General features: G+C 39.9%; 1 pseudogene across 1 annotated transcript; it reads left to right on the top strand.

Moving 5' to 3' along the window:
- The first annotated feature begins 14,428 nt into the window (after positions 1–14,428).
- Positions 14,429–15,031, top strand: LOC309667823 (transcription elongation factor A protein-like 8 pseudogene; annotated as a pseudogene). Its single transcript has one exon. The product of its transcript is annotated as a transcription elongation factor A protein-like 8 pseudogene (transcript).
- Positions 15,032–17,258: the final 2,227 nt, after the last annotated feature.

Genomic DNA, 17,258 nt, shown 5'->3' with positions numbered 1-17,258 from the left:
CATGCAGGATCTTTGTTTCACGTGTGGGATCTTTGTTGCGGCATGCGGGATCAGCACGCAAACTCTTAGTTGTGGCACGTGGGATCTAGTTCCCTGACCAGGGATCGAACACGGGCCCCCTGCGTTGGGAGCACAGTCTTAGCCATTGGACTACCAGGGAAGTCCCTGGTCGGTGTTTTAATTTTAACGATTCCAACATGTGTACAGAGGTATCTCATTGTGGTTTTAATTTGCATTTCCTTAATGCATCATGATGTTGAATATCTTTTCATTATCGTATTTGTTGTCCATATATTCTCAATGGTGAAGTGTCTATTCAAGTTTTGCTCATATAAAATTTGGTTGTTTGTTGTCTTACTGATGAGTTTTGAGAGTTCTTTCTATATTCTAGATACAAGTGTGTTTTTTGTCAGATACATGATATACAAATATTTCTTTCATTCTAGAACTTGTTATTCTCTTAACAGGGTCCTTCCCACTTTAAGTAGAATGTAGAAATTTTACCACCATATAGGGCTATTTATACACACTCTTTTATGTTACAGTTGTCTTATACATTACATTTACATACATTAAAACCCTATCAGGCAGTGCTATAATTTTTGCTTTTAAACTTTGAATATACTTTAAAGAACTAGAGAGGAGACTTCTTTCCTCAAAACTATGCATATGATTTTAGAAAACCATATGAGGTGGTTGACTTCCTGGGAAAATATTAATTACTTAAACTAAGAAGTGGAAAACTTAGATCAATTACCATCAAAGGATGAGAGTTAAAGAAAAATGTAGACTCTCTAGAGTTTGGGGCTTGACAGGAATACTATCAAACATTAATGGAAGTGAATGGATACTGTGTACAAGTGATATATCACGAAATAGCTAAATAAGCATGTTGCTTAGAAATATGGATGGCAATCACATAAGAAGCAGCTGAAAATAGTTCAGTGGACTGCTTACCTGGAGCAAATTACCCAAGTTCCCACAAAGACTCCCTCCCCTTTTCTTGGAATACAGATTTCAATCTCCTCTGATAGGCCTCCATTCTTCTTCATTCTTTTCTCCTACAGACTCCCTACTTCATCCAGGTTAATATACTTTTTCTGCACACAAATCACCTCCTACCCCAGGGTGTATGAATAATACCTCTTTTTGAAATACCTTCCATGCCCATAACATTCTCCCGTACCCTCCTGTTATAATGGCGTTCCCAGGTGTTCCTTTACCTAGGTGACTGCACTGTCTCACCTGCCTTAGTGAACGTCTCAGCATATTGAGACTTACAGATGCATTGATATGTCCTAGATGAGTTTGGCCTCTGGCAAAATGCTAGGCAGCCAGCTGGCACTTTGTGAATATTTGTTGAATTTTGCTTCAATAAATATTCTCCTCATGTGTCTTCCACATTTTGTCCCTCCAACTAGACTGTCAGAGCAGCTCCAGAATGGTCACCCTTTTCTCTGGTTGTCCACCATTTCTAGAATCTCCCTGGCTAGACTATTTGGGAGGGATGTGAATAAACCAAAAAGTTAATGCCATGGCCTTTCTGGGGGTGCCTGGTGAGTCCCTGCTTCATGGTTTCTCACAATGAGTTACAGAACAGTGTTGTCTCCTGAAATGTTAGCAGATATTCTGTAGAAAGGATGGGCAGCCTCTAAAGTGACCCCACTGATCACTACCTCTGGTATTCACAGTCCTATGTAATCCCCTCCCATTGAGTGTGGGCTTGATGTATTGACTGACATCTAATGAATGAAATATGGCACATGGGCTGTCATTTCCAAGACTAGGTTATAAAAACACCGTGTCTTAAAAAAAGAACAAGATCAGGGACTCACACTTCTTGATTTCAAAAGTTGCTATAAAGCTACAGCGATCAAAACAATATTGTACTGCCATAAAGACAGACAGACATACCAATGGACTAGAATAGAGAGCTAAGAAATAAACCTACACCCATATCGTATACCTATACCAACAAATGATGTTTCACAAAGGTGCCAAGACAGTTCAATGAGGAAAGAATAGTCTCTTCAACAAGTGGTGCTGGAAAAACTGGATATCCATATGCAAAAAAATGAAGTTGGACTCTTACCTTACACCACATAAAAAATTAACTGAAAATGGATCAAAGACCTAAATGTAAAAGATTATAAGACTCTTAGAAGAAAACAGGAAAAAAAACTTCATGACACTGGATTTGACAATGATTTCTTGAATATGACACTAAAAGTAGAGGGAACAAAAGAAAAAAAGATAAATTAGACTTTATCAAAATTAAAAATTTGTGCATCAAAGGACACTATCAGGGCTTCCCTGGTGGCGCAGTGGTTGAGAATCTGCCTGCCAATGCAGGGGACACGGGTTCGAGCCCTGGTCTGGAAGGATCCCACATGCCGCAGAGCAACTGGGCCCGTGAGCCACAACTACTGAGCCTGCGCGTCTGGAGCCTGTGCTCCGCAACAAGAGAGGCCACAATAGTGAGAGGCCCACGCACCGCGTTGAAGAGTGGTGCCCGCTTGCCGCAACTAGAGAAAGCCCTCGCACAGAAACGAAGACCCAACACAGCCAAAAATAAATAATAAATAAAAATAAATAAATTTTAAAAAAAAAGGACACTATCAAGAGAATGAAAAGGCAATCCACAGAATGGGGAACTATATTTACAAATCATACATCTGTTAAGAGATTAATATCTAGAATATACAAAGAACTTTTATAACTCCACAACAAAAAGCAATCAAAAATAGGCAAAGGGCTTAAACAGACATTTCTCCAAAGAAGATAAACAAATGTCCAATAAGCATGTGAAAAGATGCTCAATATCACTAATCATTAGGGAAATGCAAATCAAAACCACAATGAGATATCACTTCATACCCATTAGGATGGCTATTATGAAACAAAGAAGCAAACAAAAACCCCAGAAAATAACATTTTGGTGAGGGTGAGAAACTCGAGCCTTTGCTCACGGTTGGTGGGAACGTAAAATGGTTCAGCCACTATAGCAAACAGTGTGATGGTCCTCAAAATATTAAAAATAGATTTATCATACAATCCAGCAGTTCCACTTCTGGGTATACACCCAAAAGATTTGAAAGCAGGGACTCGAACAGATATTTGCATACCCAGGTTCATACATAGCAGAATTATTCACAATAGCTAAAACGTGGAAGCAAGCCACGTGTCCATTGACACGTGGATATGAAAGGTTAAATAAAATATGTATATATATACAACGGAATATTATTCAGCCTTAAAAAGGAAGGAAATCCCGACCTATGCTAGAAAACAGATGAAACTTAAAGACACGCTAAGTGAAATAAGCCAGGCACAAAAAGACAAATACCACATGATTCCATTTATATGAGGTACCCAGAGTAGTCACGTTCCTAGAGACAGAAAGTAGAACAGCAGTTGCCAGAGGCTGGGGACAGTGTGGGGTGGAACGGGAGATTACTGTTTAATGGGTACAGAGTTTCAGTTTTGAAGGATGAAATAATATTCTGGAGCTGGATGGTAGTGATGGTTGCACAACCATGTGAATGTACTTAAAGCCACTAAACTGTACACTTAAAACTGTTAAAAGGGGGCTTCCCTGGTGGCACAGTGGTTGAGAATCTGCCTGCTAATGCAGGGGACACGGGTTCAAGCCCTGGTCTGGGAAGATCCCACATGCCGCAGAGCAACTAGGCCCGTGAGCCACAACTACTGAGCCTGTGCATCTGGAGCCTGTGCTCCGCAACAAGAGAGGCTGCGAATAGTGAGAGGCCCGCGCACCGCGATGAAGAGTGGCCCCCGCTTGCCACAACTAGAGAAAGCCCTCGCACAGAAACGAAGACCCAACACAGCCAAAAATAAAATAAATAAATTAAAATAAAGAGAAATAATTTTAAAAAAAGAAAAAAAACTGTTAAAAATGTTAAATGTTATGTATATTTTACCATAATAAAAAAAGTAATTGAAAAAAACACATCTTCCATCTTGGTTTTCTCTCTCTCTCTTTTTCTCATCACTCACATGGAGGGAAGCCAGCTGCCCTGTGGAGAGACAGTCCCGGGGAGAGGCCCTCATGGCAGAAACCAAGGCCTGTGGACAGCCACGCAGGTGAGGAGTGAGTGACAGGTGGATCTTGGAAGGCCTGTGGACCGTGGGCCTAACGTGGACCCGCCCACACAGAGCCTGGAGACGACTGCAGCCTGTGAGAGACCCTGGGGACCACCTGATGGAGTCACTCTCAGATTCCTGGCCCTCAGATAGTGTGAGAGAATGAATGTTTGTGGTTTTCCGCTAAGTTTTAGAGTGCTTTGTCACACAGCAGTAGATAACCAGTGCAGGCCCCATGGTCAAACACATCTGGAGAATGTTCCAAACTGTATACCTTTTTTGTAGATTCACAAAGAACATCAACATGTGGAAAGGAAGGAAGGGAGGGAGGGAGGAAGGAAGGAAGGATGGAAGTGCTGCGAAGAAAAGAAAATCCATTAACCTTTATCTCAGTGATACACAAATTTACTTGACTATCAAACCCTTTCATTACGGAACACCTATTAACATTTCACAATATAATGCTATTCTAAGAAACATAATTGGGTAACTATATATATTTTTTTAATTTGCGTACAACTTGTAAGTTCTTTATAACTATTAAATCATTTCGAGGACCAGAGGGATTCACCTCCCAATAACAGAAAACTCAAATTTTAATGGCTAAATAAATATAGATTTGTCTTTCTGACTTAAGAAATCTGGAGGTAGGTAGCTGGTAGCACTGGTTCAGGAGCTCGGTGATGTCAGGGTCACAGTATTGGTCATCCGTCTCTTTCTCTCATGATGATGCCTCTGGGTGGCAAGATGGACACACCAGCTTCAAGCCTAGTAGCAATTTTCAAGAAGACGAATAACAGTGAGGCCAGTCCTGTCTGCCCTTTTTTATCATAAGAAGCAAATTCTTTCTAAGGACGATTTCTACTTGTATTTTCTTGCCCAGAACTGTGTTTCCTGGCCACTAATATCTGAAGGAGAGGTTGGAAAAGTGAGTATCTCATCTGCGCTGCACACATTTCTGCCTTGGGCAGAATTGGGATTTATTAGCAGAGAACAAGGGGTAAATGGATACTGAGTAGGTAAATTATAGGGTCTGCAGCACAAGGTAAAAAAGGAGCAACAAGAATCTACCCTCACTCCTGGAAAGATAATTCAAGGTTCATGTGAACCCTAGCTGTATGTATTCATGAAATAGTTAAACTACAAAACAGTAATGAGGCAGAAACTACATTTTTTTAAGCCCAGCTGCCGCAGAGGGACAGATATTTGGGGGGGGGGGGGGCAGAGGAAACAATTGTGGGGTAAGGAGTTTATAGTCGTAGGATGAAAATCTCTCAGGAATAACTCAGCTGGGAAGTTGTTCTTTCCCTGCCAAAATTCATTCTAAAAAATCCCCTCACTTAACAACCTCAGAGGGTATTATCATAAAGCTGGAGCAAGTCTGTGAACATCTAAGTAGAGTTCAGAGGCAATCAGAACAGAAACTGCCAGACAAGTGCAAATCCAGGTGGCAAACTTGAAGCAGTTCCAGGATGAATGACCAAGGACCCTTTGCAATTGGTGTGCCCGGAGGTGATGATAAAAGTGAGATGAAGAAAGAATTTGAAAAAAAATAGCTACATGTATATGTATAACTGAATCACTTTGCTGTACACCTGAAACTAATACAACATTGTTAATCAACTATACTCCAATATAAGACAAAAAGTTTAAAACAAAAGTGAGATGGGTACTGTTGGGACTCACAGAAAATAATCAGAAAATGACCACAAAGAGGGGTGGGAGAACCTTAACCAAAATCAAAACAGACATGTACCAGGCATTCCTGACCAAGAGTTTCATGAATATCCTGGCAAGGAGGTATTGGCCAGAATCAGTTCAGAATTGCTGTCATTGCAATTGCTCTGTCCAATGTTGAGCATGTTCCATGGCCAGAAAGGGAATTACACGTTACATCTATTGTAGATGAAGGATGTCGCCTGCCACATAAGTAAACAAAGGATGCTGCAGCCATCAAGCCAGCAGCCTCTGTAGCCACCCCAGCGGTGCATCCTGAGGGGACTTAGGATGGAGAAAAATAGGATACTGGCCCTAGATAGCTAAGATGCATATCAAAGAAATGATTTCTTTAAGCCCAGACTCTGGCATCTTCCCATACATGGAAAAGTGCTAAATTCATTAACTGGAGATATCTAGTTTTCCTTTAATTAACAGTAATATTTTGATGTTCCAACTACCTGGATTTTTTTCCCAAAAACTCCTATATATCCTGGCTCTTCCCTTTCCTCTTTGGAACAGTCCCTCAGAGCTATCTCAGAGGCTGTCTCCTGGGCTTGAGTCCTCAGTATGTCTGCCAAATAAAACATAATTCTCAACTTTTAGGTTGTGCATTTTTTTCAGTCCACACTATGTTATCTTTATCCTCACTGTGCCTTTGCACATAAATCCTATTTTCCCCCAATACACAAATGAAAAGAATAACATTCAGAAAGGTTTAAAAACTTGCCCCAAATGACATTGGCATTAAGTGGCAGATGCAGGATTCTGACGAAAATCTCCATGTCTCCAAAGCCCAAGCATTTTTTACTCTATCCCAGGGCCACTTCTGGTCACTACAACACAGGAAACCTCTATCAATAACATTTTCTTTTCTGTATTTTGTTGAATAGGTTTTAACTGCTCAGTAAATTCGGTTCAATCTAGTCCTTAACACTTTACTATGTGATCATTTTACTTTTTCTTTTTTAAGAGGTGCTGTTTTATTTTTTATTTTTAATTTATTTATTTGGCCACACCGTGCAGCATTTGGGATCTTAGTTCCCCTACCAGGGATCGAACCCATACCCCCTGCAGTGGAAGCACGAAGTCTTAACCACTGGACCACCAGGGAAGTCCCCATTTTACTTTTATAATTTAAAAAATCTAATGGCAGGACTTCCCTGGTGGCACAGTGGTTAAGAATCCACCTGCCAATGCAGGGGACATGGGTTCGATCCCTGGTCTGGGAAGATCCCACTTGCCACGGAGCAACTAAGCCCGTGTGCCACAACTACTGAGCCTGTGCTCTAGAGCCCATGAGCCACAACTACTGAAGCCCATGCACCTAGAGCCCACACTCCACAACAAGAGAAGCCACCACAATGAGAAGCCGGCACACCGCAAAGAAGAGTAGCCCCCACTCGCCCCAATTAGAGAAATCCTGCTCCTGGCAACGAAGACCCAACCCAGCCAAAAATAAATAAATAAATGTTTATAAAATATAATGGCATAAGAACGTATTAGAGACTATTCATTTGCTCTGGCTGCCATAACAAAATACCACAGACTGGGGGGCTTAAATTACAGAAATGTATTTTCTTGGAGTTCTCTTCTGGAGGCCAGAATTCCAAGATCAAGGTGTCAGCAGGGTTGATTTCCTTTGAAGCCTCTCTCTTTGGCTTGCAGCTGGCCACCCTCTTGCTGTGTCCTCACGTGGTCTTTTCTCTGGGCACACACATGTCTGTGTCCAGATTTTCTCTTCCTTAAGGATATCAGGCATATTAGATTAAGGCTCACCCTAATGGCCTCCTTTTAACATAATTATCGTTTTAAAGAACTTGTTTCCAAATACATTCATAGGGCTTCAGCCTATGAATTTGGTGGGGACACAGTTCGCCCATAACAGAGACTCTAAGTCAGATCCTAGAAAACCCTATGGACAGTGTTTTGATTGAATGATTGACAAATATACCCATCATTTTGGCTACCAGGGACCCATCCCCAAAGTTTCTGTCGCTATGACTCTTAAGGGATCCTGGGATGAATTAAAAGACCAAGACCATTTGGTCAGAAGATTTATGAGATCGTGCTGATACAACGCATCATGAAAATCAGGTAATGTTTCAGTTTCAGTCTGAATCACATAGAAAGGTTTTCACAAGATTTTACATTAATTCCCCAGGGCTCTCCCTAATCATGCCCCCAATCACCATGGAAGGCCAGTTGGGGGAAGCCTTGAAGGCCCACTGATAACATCATCATAACTGCTCTTCATTCTGTTGGGAATCAGGCAAGATTTACAGACTCTGATGATTGTCTCTTGCTCCTAAGTACTGAGAGTATCTGTGTTTGCCTTCCCAAAAGAGAAACTGTAGATTTGCAACCAAGAAAAGATCATATTTTGTTTGAGAATTTCCTGTGAAAAGTCGATCTTTGCCCAGAAATTATACATATTTGTTTTCTGAAGTTTTTGTTAAAGAATAGGGAAGGAGGTCCTTGTTCCCATGGTGAGCCACAGCCACCCCTGCCTCTGCAGGAGACCCTCCAACACTAGCAGCTTCAAACAGGCCCAGGGAGCTGCGTGCCTGCTGCCTGGGAAAGGAAAATCCGATTGTAAATATTATCTGTGCTTCTAAGAACATTCAAATGCTGCCTTTGCCGGCTACAGACATTTAAAATACCAAATGTAAAGACAAGATCCAGTGGTAGTTATTTCTAAGGTTGATGTGACTGTCAAAGTCATTCTTAATATCAGCTTTTGATGGAAGAGAGGACTGAGAAACAAGCTCTGCTGAGTTCACAGTTCTGTAGAGAACCTGCTGCATCTTCATTTGTTCCAGGCCCTTTCCAGCCATGTGGCTGACAGGGTCTTGGTTCTCCGGCCGGGTGTCAGGCCTGTGCCTCTGAGGTGGGAGAGCCGAGTTCAGGACATTGGCCAACCAAAGACCTCCCAGCTCTACATAGTATCAAATGGTGAAAGCTCTCCCAGAGATCTCCATCTCAATGCTAAGACCCAGCTCCAGCAATGACCAGCAAGCTACAGTGCTGGACAACCTATGCCAAACAACTAGCAAGACAGGAGCACAACCCCACCCATTAGCAGAGAAGCTGCCTAAAATCATAATACGGTCACAGACACCTCAAAACACACCACCGGACACGGTCCTGTCCACCAGGAAGACAAGATCCAGCCTCATCCACCAGAACATAGGCACCAGTCCCCTCCACCAGGAAGCCTGCACAACCCACTGAACCAACCTTAGCCACTGGGGGCAGACACCAAAAACAACGGGAACTATGAACCTACAGCCTGCGAAAAGGAGACCCCAAACACAGTAAGTTAAGCAAAATGAGAAGACAGAGAAACACACAGCAGATGAAGGAGCAAGGTAAAAACCCACCAGACCTAACAAATGAAGAGGAAATAGGCAGTCTACCTGAAAAAGAATTCAGAGTAATGATAGTAAAGATGATCCAAAATCTTGGAAATAGAATGGAGAAAATACAAGAAACGTTTAACAAGGACCTAGAAGAACTAAAAAGCAAACAAACAATGTTGAACAACACCATAAATGAAATTAAAAATTCTCTAGAAGGAATCAATAGCAGAATAACTGAGGCAGAAGAACGGATAAGTGACCTGGAAGATAAAATAGTGGAAACAACTACTGCAGAGCAGAATAAGAAAAAAGAATGAAAAGAATTGAGGACAGTCTCAGAGACCTCTGGGACAACATTAAATGCACCAATATTTGAAGTATAGGGGTCCCAGAAGAAGAAGAGAGAAAGAAAGGGACTGAGAAAATATTTGAAGAGATTATAGTTGAAAACTTCCCTAAAGTGGGAAAGAAAATAGTCAATCAAGTCCAGGAAGCACAGAGAGTCCCATACAGGATAAATCCAAGGAGAAACACGCCAAGACACATATTAATCAAACTATCAAAAATTAAATACAAAGAAAAAATACTAAAAGCAGCAAGGGAAAAAAAACAAATAACATACAAGGGAATCCCCATAAAGTTAACAGTTGATATTTCAGCAGAAACTCTGCAAGCTAGAAGGGAGTGGCAGGACATATTTAAAGTGATGAAAGGGAAAAACCTACAACCAAGATTACTCTACCCAGCAAGGATCTCAGTCAGATTCAACAGAGAAATTAAAACCTTTACAGACAAGCAAAAGCTAAGAGAATTCAGCACCACCAAACCAGCTTTACAACAAATGCTAAAGGAACTTCTCTAGGCAGGAAACACAAGAGAAGGAAAAGACCTACAATAACAAACCCCAAAAAATTAAGAAAATGGTAATAGGAACATACATATCGATAACTACCTTAAATGTAAATGGATCAAATGCTCCAACCAAAAGACATAGACTGGCTGAATGGATACAAAAACAAGACCTGTATATATGCTGTCTACAAAAGACCCACTTCAGACCTAGGGACACATACAGAATGAAAGTGAGGGGATGGAAAAAGTTATTCCATGCAAATGGAAATCAAAAGAAAGCTGGAGTAGCAATTCTCATATCAGACAAAATAGACTTTAAAGTAAAGACTAGCAGTGGGGGTGGGGGCTAAAAAAAAAAAAAGAAAAAGAAAATAAAAATAAAATAAAATAAAGTAAAGACTATTACAAGAGACAAAGAAGGACACTACATAATGATCAAAGAATCAATCCAAGAAGAAGACATAACAATTGTAAATATTTATGCACCCAACATAGGAGCACCTCAATACATAAGGCAAATGCTAACAGCTATAAAAGGGGAAATTGACAGTAACACAATCATACTAGGGGACTTTAACACCCCACTTTCACCAATGAACAGATCATCCAAAATGAAAATAAATAAGGAAACACAAGCTTTAAGTGATACATTAAACGAGATGGACTTAATTGATATTTATAGGACATTCCATCCAAAAAAAAAACAGAATACACTTTCTTCAAAGTGCTCATGGAACATCTCCAGGATAGATCACATCTTGGGTCACAAATCAAGCCTTGGTAAATTTAAGAAAATTGAAATCGTATCAAATATCTTTTCCGAACACAACGCTATGAGACTAGATATCAATTACAGGAAAAAATCTGTAAAAAATACGAACACATGGAGGCTAAACAATACACTACTAAATAACCAAGAGAGCAGTGAAGAAATCAAAGAGGAAATCAAAAAATACCTAGAAACAAATGACAATGAAAACACAACAACCCAAAATGTATGGGATGCAGTAAAAGCAGTTCTAAGAGGGAAGTTTATACAATCCTACTTCAAGAAACAAGAAACATCTCAAATAAACAACCTAACCTTACACCTAAAGCAATTAGAGGAAGAAGAACAAAAAAACCTCAAAGTTAGCAGAGGGAAAGAAATCATAAAGATCAGATCAGAAATAAATGAAAAAGAAATGAAGGAAACAATAGCAAAGATCAATAAAACTAAAAGCTGGTTCTTTGAGAAGATAAACAAAATTGATAAACCATTAGCCAGACTCATCAAGAAAAAAAAGAAGACTCAAATCAATAGAATTAGAAATGAAAAAGGAGAAGTAAAAACTGACACTGCAGATATACAAAGAATCATGAGAGATTACTATAAACAACTATATGCCAATAAAATGGACAACCTGGAAGACATGGACAAATTCTTAGAAAAACACAACCTTCTGACACTGAACCAGGAGGAAATATAAACAGACCAATCACAAGCATTGAAATTGAAACTGTGATTAAAAATCTTCCAGCAAACAAAAGCCCAGAACCAGATGGCTTCACAGGCAAATTCTATTGCAAATTTTGAGAAGAGCTAACACCTATCCTTCTCAAACTCTTCCAAAATATAACAGATGGAGGAACACTCCCAAACTCATTCTATGAGGCCACCATCACCCTGATACCAAAACCAGACAAAGATGTCCCAAAGAAAGAAAACTACAGGCCAATATCACTGATGAACATAGATGCAAAAATCCTCAACAAAATACTACCAAACAGAATCCAATAGCACATTAAAAGGATCATACACCATGATCAAGTGGGGTTTATCCCAGGAATGCAAGGATTCTTCAATATATGCAAATCAATCAATGTGATAAGCCATATTAACAAACTGAAGGAGAAAAACCATATGATCATTTCAATAGATGCAGAAAAAGCTTTTGACAAAATTCAACACCCATTGATGATAAAAACCCTCCAGAAAGTAGGCATAGAGGGAACTTACCTCAACATAATAAAGGCCATATATGACAAACCCATAGCCAACATCATTCTCAATGGTGAAAAACTGAAACCATTTCCACTAAGATCGGGAAAAACACAAGGTTGTCCACTCTCACCACTATTATTCAACATAGGTTTGGAAGTTTTAGCTTCCAAAACGGCAATCAGAGAAGAAAACAGAAATAAAAGGAATCCAAATCAGAAAAGAAGAAGTAAAGCTGTCACTGTCTGCAGATGACATGATACTATACATAGAGAATCCTAAAGATGCTACCAGAAAACTACTAGAGCTAATCAATGAATCTGGTAAAGTAGCAGGATACAAAATTAATGCACAGAAATCTCTTGCATTCCTATACACTAATGATGAAAAATCTGAAAGAGAAATTAAGGAACACTCCCATTTACCACTGCAACAAAAAGAATAAAATACCTAGGAATAAACCTACTTAAGGAGACAAAAGACCTGTATGCAGAAAACTATAAGACACTGATGAAAGAAATTAAAGATGATACAAAGAGATGGAGAGATATACCATGTTCTTGGATTGGAAGAATCAACATTATGAAAATGACTATACTACCCAAAGTGATCTACAAATTCAATGCAATCCCTATCAAACTACCAATGGCATTTTTCACAGAACTAGAACAAAAATTTCACAATTTGTATGGAAACACAAAAGACCCCGAATAGCCAAAGCAATCTTGAGAAAGAAAAACGGAGCTGGAGGAATCAGGCTCCCAGACTTCAGACTATACTACAAATCTACAGTAATCAAGACAGTATGGTACTGGCACAAAAATAGAAACGTAGATCAATGGAACAGGATAGAAAGCCCAGAGATAAACCCATGCACCTATGGTCACCTTATCTTTGATAAAGGAGGCAAGAATATACAATGGAGAAAAGACAGCCTCTTCAATAAGTGGTGCTGGGAAAACTGGACAGCTACATGTAAAAGAATGAAATTTGAACACTCCCTAACACCATACACAAAAATAAACTCAAAATGGATTAAAGACCTAAATGTAAGGCCAGACACTATAAAACTCTTAGAGGAAAACATAGGCAGAACACTCTTTGACATAAATCACAGCAAGATCCTTTTTGACCCACCTCCTAGAGAAATGGAAATAAAAACAAAAATAAACAAATGGGACCTAATAAAACTTAAAAGCTTTTGCACAGCAAAGGAAAACATAAACAAGATGAAAAGACAACCCTCAGAATAGGAGAAAATGTTTGCAAGTGAAGCAACTGACAAAGGATTAATCTCCAAAATTTACAAGCAGCTCATGCAGCTCAAAATCAAAAAAACAAACCCAATCCAAACATGGGCAGAAGACCTAAATAGACATTTCTCCAAAGAAGATATACAGATTGCCAACAAACACATGAAAGGATGCTCAACATTACTAATCATTAGAGAAATGCAAATCAAAACTACAATGAGGTATCACCTCACACCAGTCAGAATGGCCATCATCAAAAAATCTACAAACAATAAATGATGGAGCGGGTGTGGAGAAAAGGGAACTCTCTTGCACTGTTGGTGGGAGTGTAAATTGATACAGCCACTATGGAGAACAATATAGAGGTTCCTTAAAAAACTAAAAATAGAACTACCATACGACCCAGCAATCCCACTACTGGGCATATACCCTGAGAAAACCATAATTCAAAAAGAGTCAGGTACCACAATGTTCATTGCAGCTCTATTTACAACAGCCAGGACATGGAAGCAACCTAAGTGTCCATCAACAGATGAATGGATAAAGAAGACGTGGCACATATATACAATGGAATATTACTCAGCCATAAAAAGAAAGGAAATTGAGTTATTTGTAGTGAGGTGGATGGACCTAGAGTCTGTCATACAGAGTGAAGTAAGTCAGAAAGAGAAAAACAAATACCCTATGCTAACACATATGCATGGAATCTAAAAAAAAAAAAAGAAAAATGGTTCTGAAGAACCTAGGGGCAGGACAGGAATAAAGACACAGACGTAGAGAATGGACTTGAGGACACGGGGAGGGGGAAGGGTAAGCTGGGACGAAGTGAGAGAGTGGCATGGACATATATACACTACCAAATGTAAAATAGATAGCTAGTGCGAAGCAGCCACATAGCACAGGGAGATCAGCTCGGTGCTTTGTGACTCCTTAGAGGGGTGGGATAGGGAGGGTGGGAGGGAGATGCAAGAGGGAGGACATATGGGGATATATGTATATGTATAGCTGATTCACTTTGTTATAAAGCAGAAACTAACACACCATTGTAAAGCAATTATACTCCAGTAACGATGTTAAAAAAAAAAAAAAAAGAATAGGGAAGGAAAGTCTCTGTGTCAAAATAAGAATTTTAAAAAGCAAGTTGGGGACGTGTGCAGAAGTCCTTATAGTCCAGGGCCTGTTTCCCTGTAGCAGCTCCCTGTTGCTGGAGGAGAAAAGTGCCCTGGATCCTTTCAGGTCTCTTGGTCTTTTGGGAGCGACCCAAATCGAGTGAGGGAAGGGGGAGGAAACTCCCCTGGATCCCTGCAGGGTTAATTTATTCAGGAAGGAAATAAGAGAAAAATACTCAACATGCAAAAGTCTTGTGAAGAAAATGAAGGAAAAGCACAGAACATGCCAAAGGCTGAGGAAGACCGCCCTATGGAAGCTGTACCACAGGAGGCAGAAAGAAATCCTCTACCTTCTGAAGAAGGTGTAAGCCAGGAAGCAGAAGGAAACCTTAGAGGAGGGCTGACTCAGCCTGGTCAGGGATATAAAGAGGACACTCCGGTTAGGCATTTGGACCCAGAAGAAATGATAGGAGGAGTAGATGAGTCGGAAAGGCTTAGGGAAGAGGTAAGAAGAGTAAGAAACAAGTTTGTGATGATGCATTGGAAACAAAGACATTCACGCAGCCGTCCTCATCCTGTGTGCTTCAGGCATTGAATTCTTTTTTTTTTTTTTCTGTCTGATATTAAAATCTGGCCCCTGCTTTCTTTCTGTTAGTATTTTCTGATGTATCTTTGACTTTTGTTTTATTTTTAATCATCTGGTGGAGTTTTGTTTTAGGTAGTGTCCTTATTACCAGCATCTGGATTTTGTATTTTGACACATTCTCCAGGTCTGTTTTTCAATTGGGAAGTCTCACACAGATGCATGAAAATATGTTCATTCCATATTGTAAAGTAAAACATAACAGGTTACAAAGCAGCATATTTAGTATCAGCTCACATATGTAGCAGAAAATCTCAAATTGTGTGTGTGTGTGTGTATACATACATACATATATCAAAAATTTAACTGTGCTTATTTCTGTGTGGTGTGAGTTTTTTTCTTTTTGCTTATATGTATTTTTTAATGAACACGTCACACATACAAAAATAAAGTTTTTTTTATAATTAAGAGTCAATCAAATAATTTGCAACCAGCTTATAAGGGCAATGGGGGCACCTAAATTCTTGATGAAAGAACTATTAAAAAAAATGTAAACCTCAAATTACCTCTGGATCTCTTAGCCAGAGGAATAAAACTGGCAGTTATTACAGAAAAAAAAAAAAAAAAGCAAGGTGGGATGAGAGGCCCCTATAAAACTTGCTTCAAATCATGTAAGAGACTTATGTTTGAACTGCACAAGTAGTCTACAATTTCTGCACTGAGAACAATAAAAAGGGTCAAGACACTTCCCTCCTTCAAGGTAGACCCCTGGGTATAATGGCAGGGACATGGCTACAGAAATGGCAGCCATCTCCTCTGTCATTTGCCTTCAAAGACCAAGTAAATTGAACCTATTGTGAGGCTCTGAACCATTTGTACGCTCAACGACATCCACCTTCAGAAAGCGGGCAGGACCCGTGCTTAGTTTCTTGACACTACATTTTTATGTCCTGACATTATCCTCTCATTGTGATGAAAAGAATCAAATTGTGAGTGGCACTCACAGAGGAGGAGTCCCAGATTTTGGCAGACCTAACACAAGCGCACGTAAGGAAGAGGTGGGAACAGAGATTCTCATTACCTTTTGGTCTAGGAGTCTTGTCTTGCCCTTTGCTCTTCCAAGATACATGGGGCCACTAATAAGTTCAGTCTTTTGGAGAAAAAGCAAGTGTCCTTATGTTATTAGAGAGGAAGTTGTTTATTTTCAAGAAGGTGACACTGGAGAAAAAAAGTAATATACAAGGACAAGGAAAGGTACAAAAAGGACACGCAGAAAGTTTATAATGCAAATGTCTAGCCATCTGTATCCTTCTTCCTGGATGAGCTCAGCTAGCACACAGGGTCTAAGGAAGGCGTGAAAGTTTTCTGCTTCGGTGAATTATCAGAACTCTATGAATTGTCAAATCTCTTATGCTTTTATTACTGCTCAACACTAATATAAGGGGTAATGAGAACTACAGAATGTTAGAACCACAAAGATTCCATTAGCCCAGATTTTTCAAACTTTATTTAGCTATACAATTCATAATTTTTTAAAAAAAGAAAGGAATGAGCAGAAGAACAAACGAATGAATGGAGGGCAAGAGAGAGAGAAGCAAGGAAAAAATGACTACTTAATACATAAAGTGGAGGGAAGGGGGGCTGTTGTGCCTGAAGAAATCAGGGGTAAGGGGACTCACTAAACTCCCACCTTCTTTATAAGAGCCCCAGAAAGTTCTACAGAACATCTCGGTCTTCTGAAGCACAGTTGGTAAACCAATCATTCTAGTCCAGTCTTTTCCTTTAATAGAGGCAAAAACAGAGGTCCTGTGAGGGGGAACCCCTAGTGCAAAACCAGACCTAGAACCCAGATCTCCTGGCCCCAAATCCAAGGCTTGGAGAAAGAAATTTTCCTCCCTCCAACAGCTGCTGATGGAAAGATGAACCCTAAAGATGTCTGCTCCAAACAGTGTACTTCCTGATAGAAAACGTGAGATTAAACCAAACCCTAGCAACAATCAGGAAATTGATCTTCATAGCAAGTAACAAGCATGAGAAGGTGTGGTTAGAAGGTTTTGCTGGTGACCCACGTGCTGCGGCCACCAGAGCTCCTGAACCACGGTGGCAGTGTGCCCAACGGCCAGCCTCGAGTATCTATACGTGGTGTGATGTCTGCAGACCAGCCTGACACAGCTCTGCACTGACACAGAAAACTTTTGTAAGTTTGCTCTTTTGGAGGAACAGGATTAGCACATAAAAATGTAAACGTGAATTAGCACCTAAAGGACAAAAAGCACTTACACGGTATCAGCACATCAC

This window comes from Balaenoptera physalus, assembly GCF_965194825.1.
Source record: "Balaenoptera physalus genome assembly, chromosome: 10".
In the NCBI taxonomy this organism is placed as follows: domain Eukaryota; kingdom Metazoa; phylum Chordata; class Mammalia; order Artiodactyla; family Balaenopteridae; genus Balaenoptera; species Balaenoptera physalus.
Note: the sequence above shows the minus strand (reverse complement) of the source record. Positions and strands in the feature narration are given on the sequence as shown.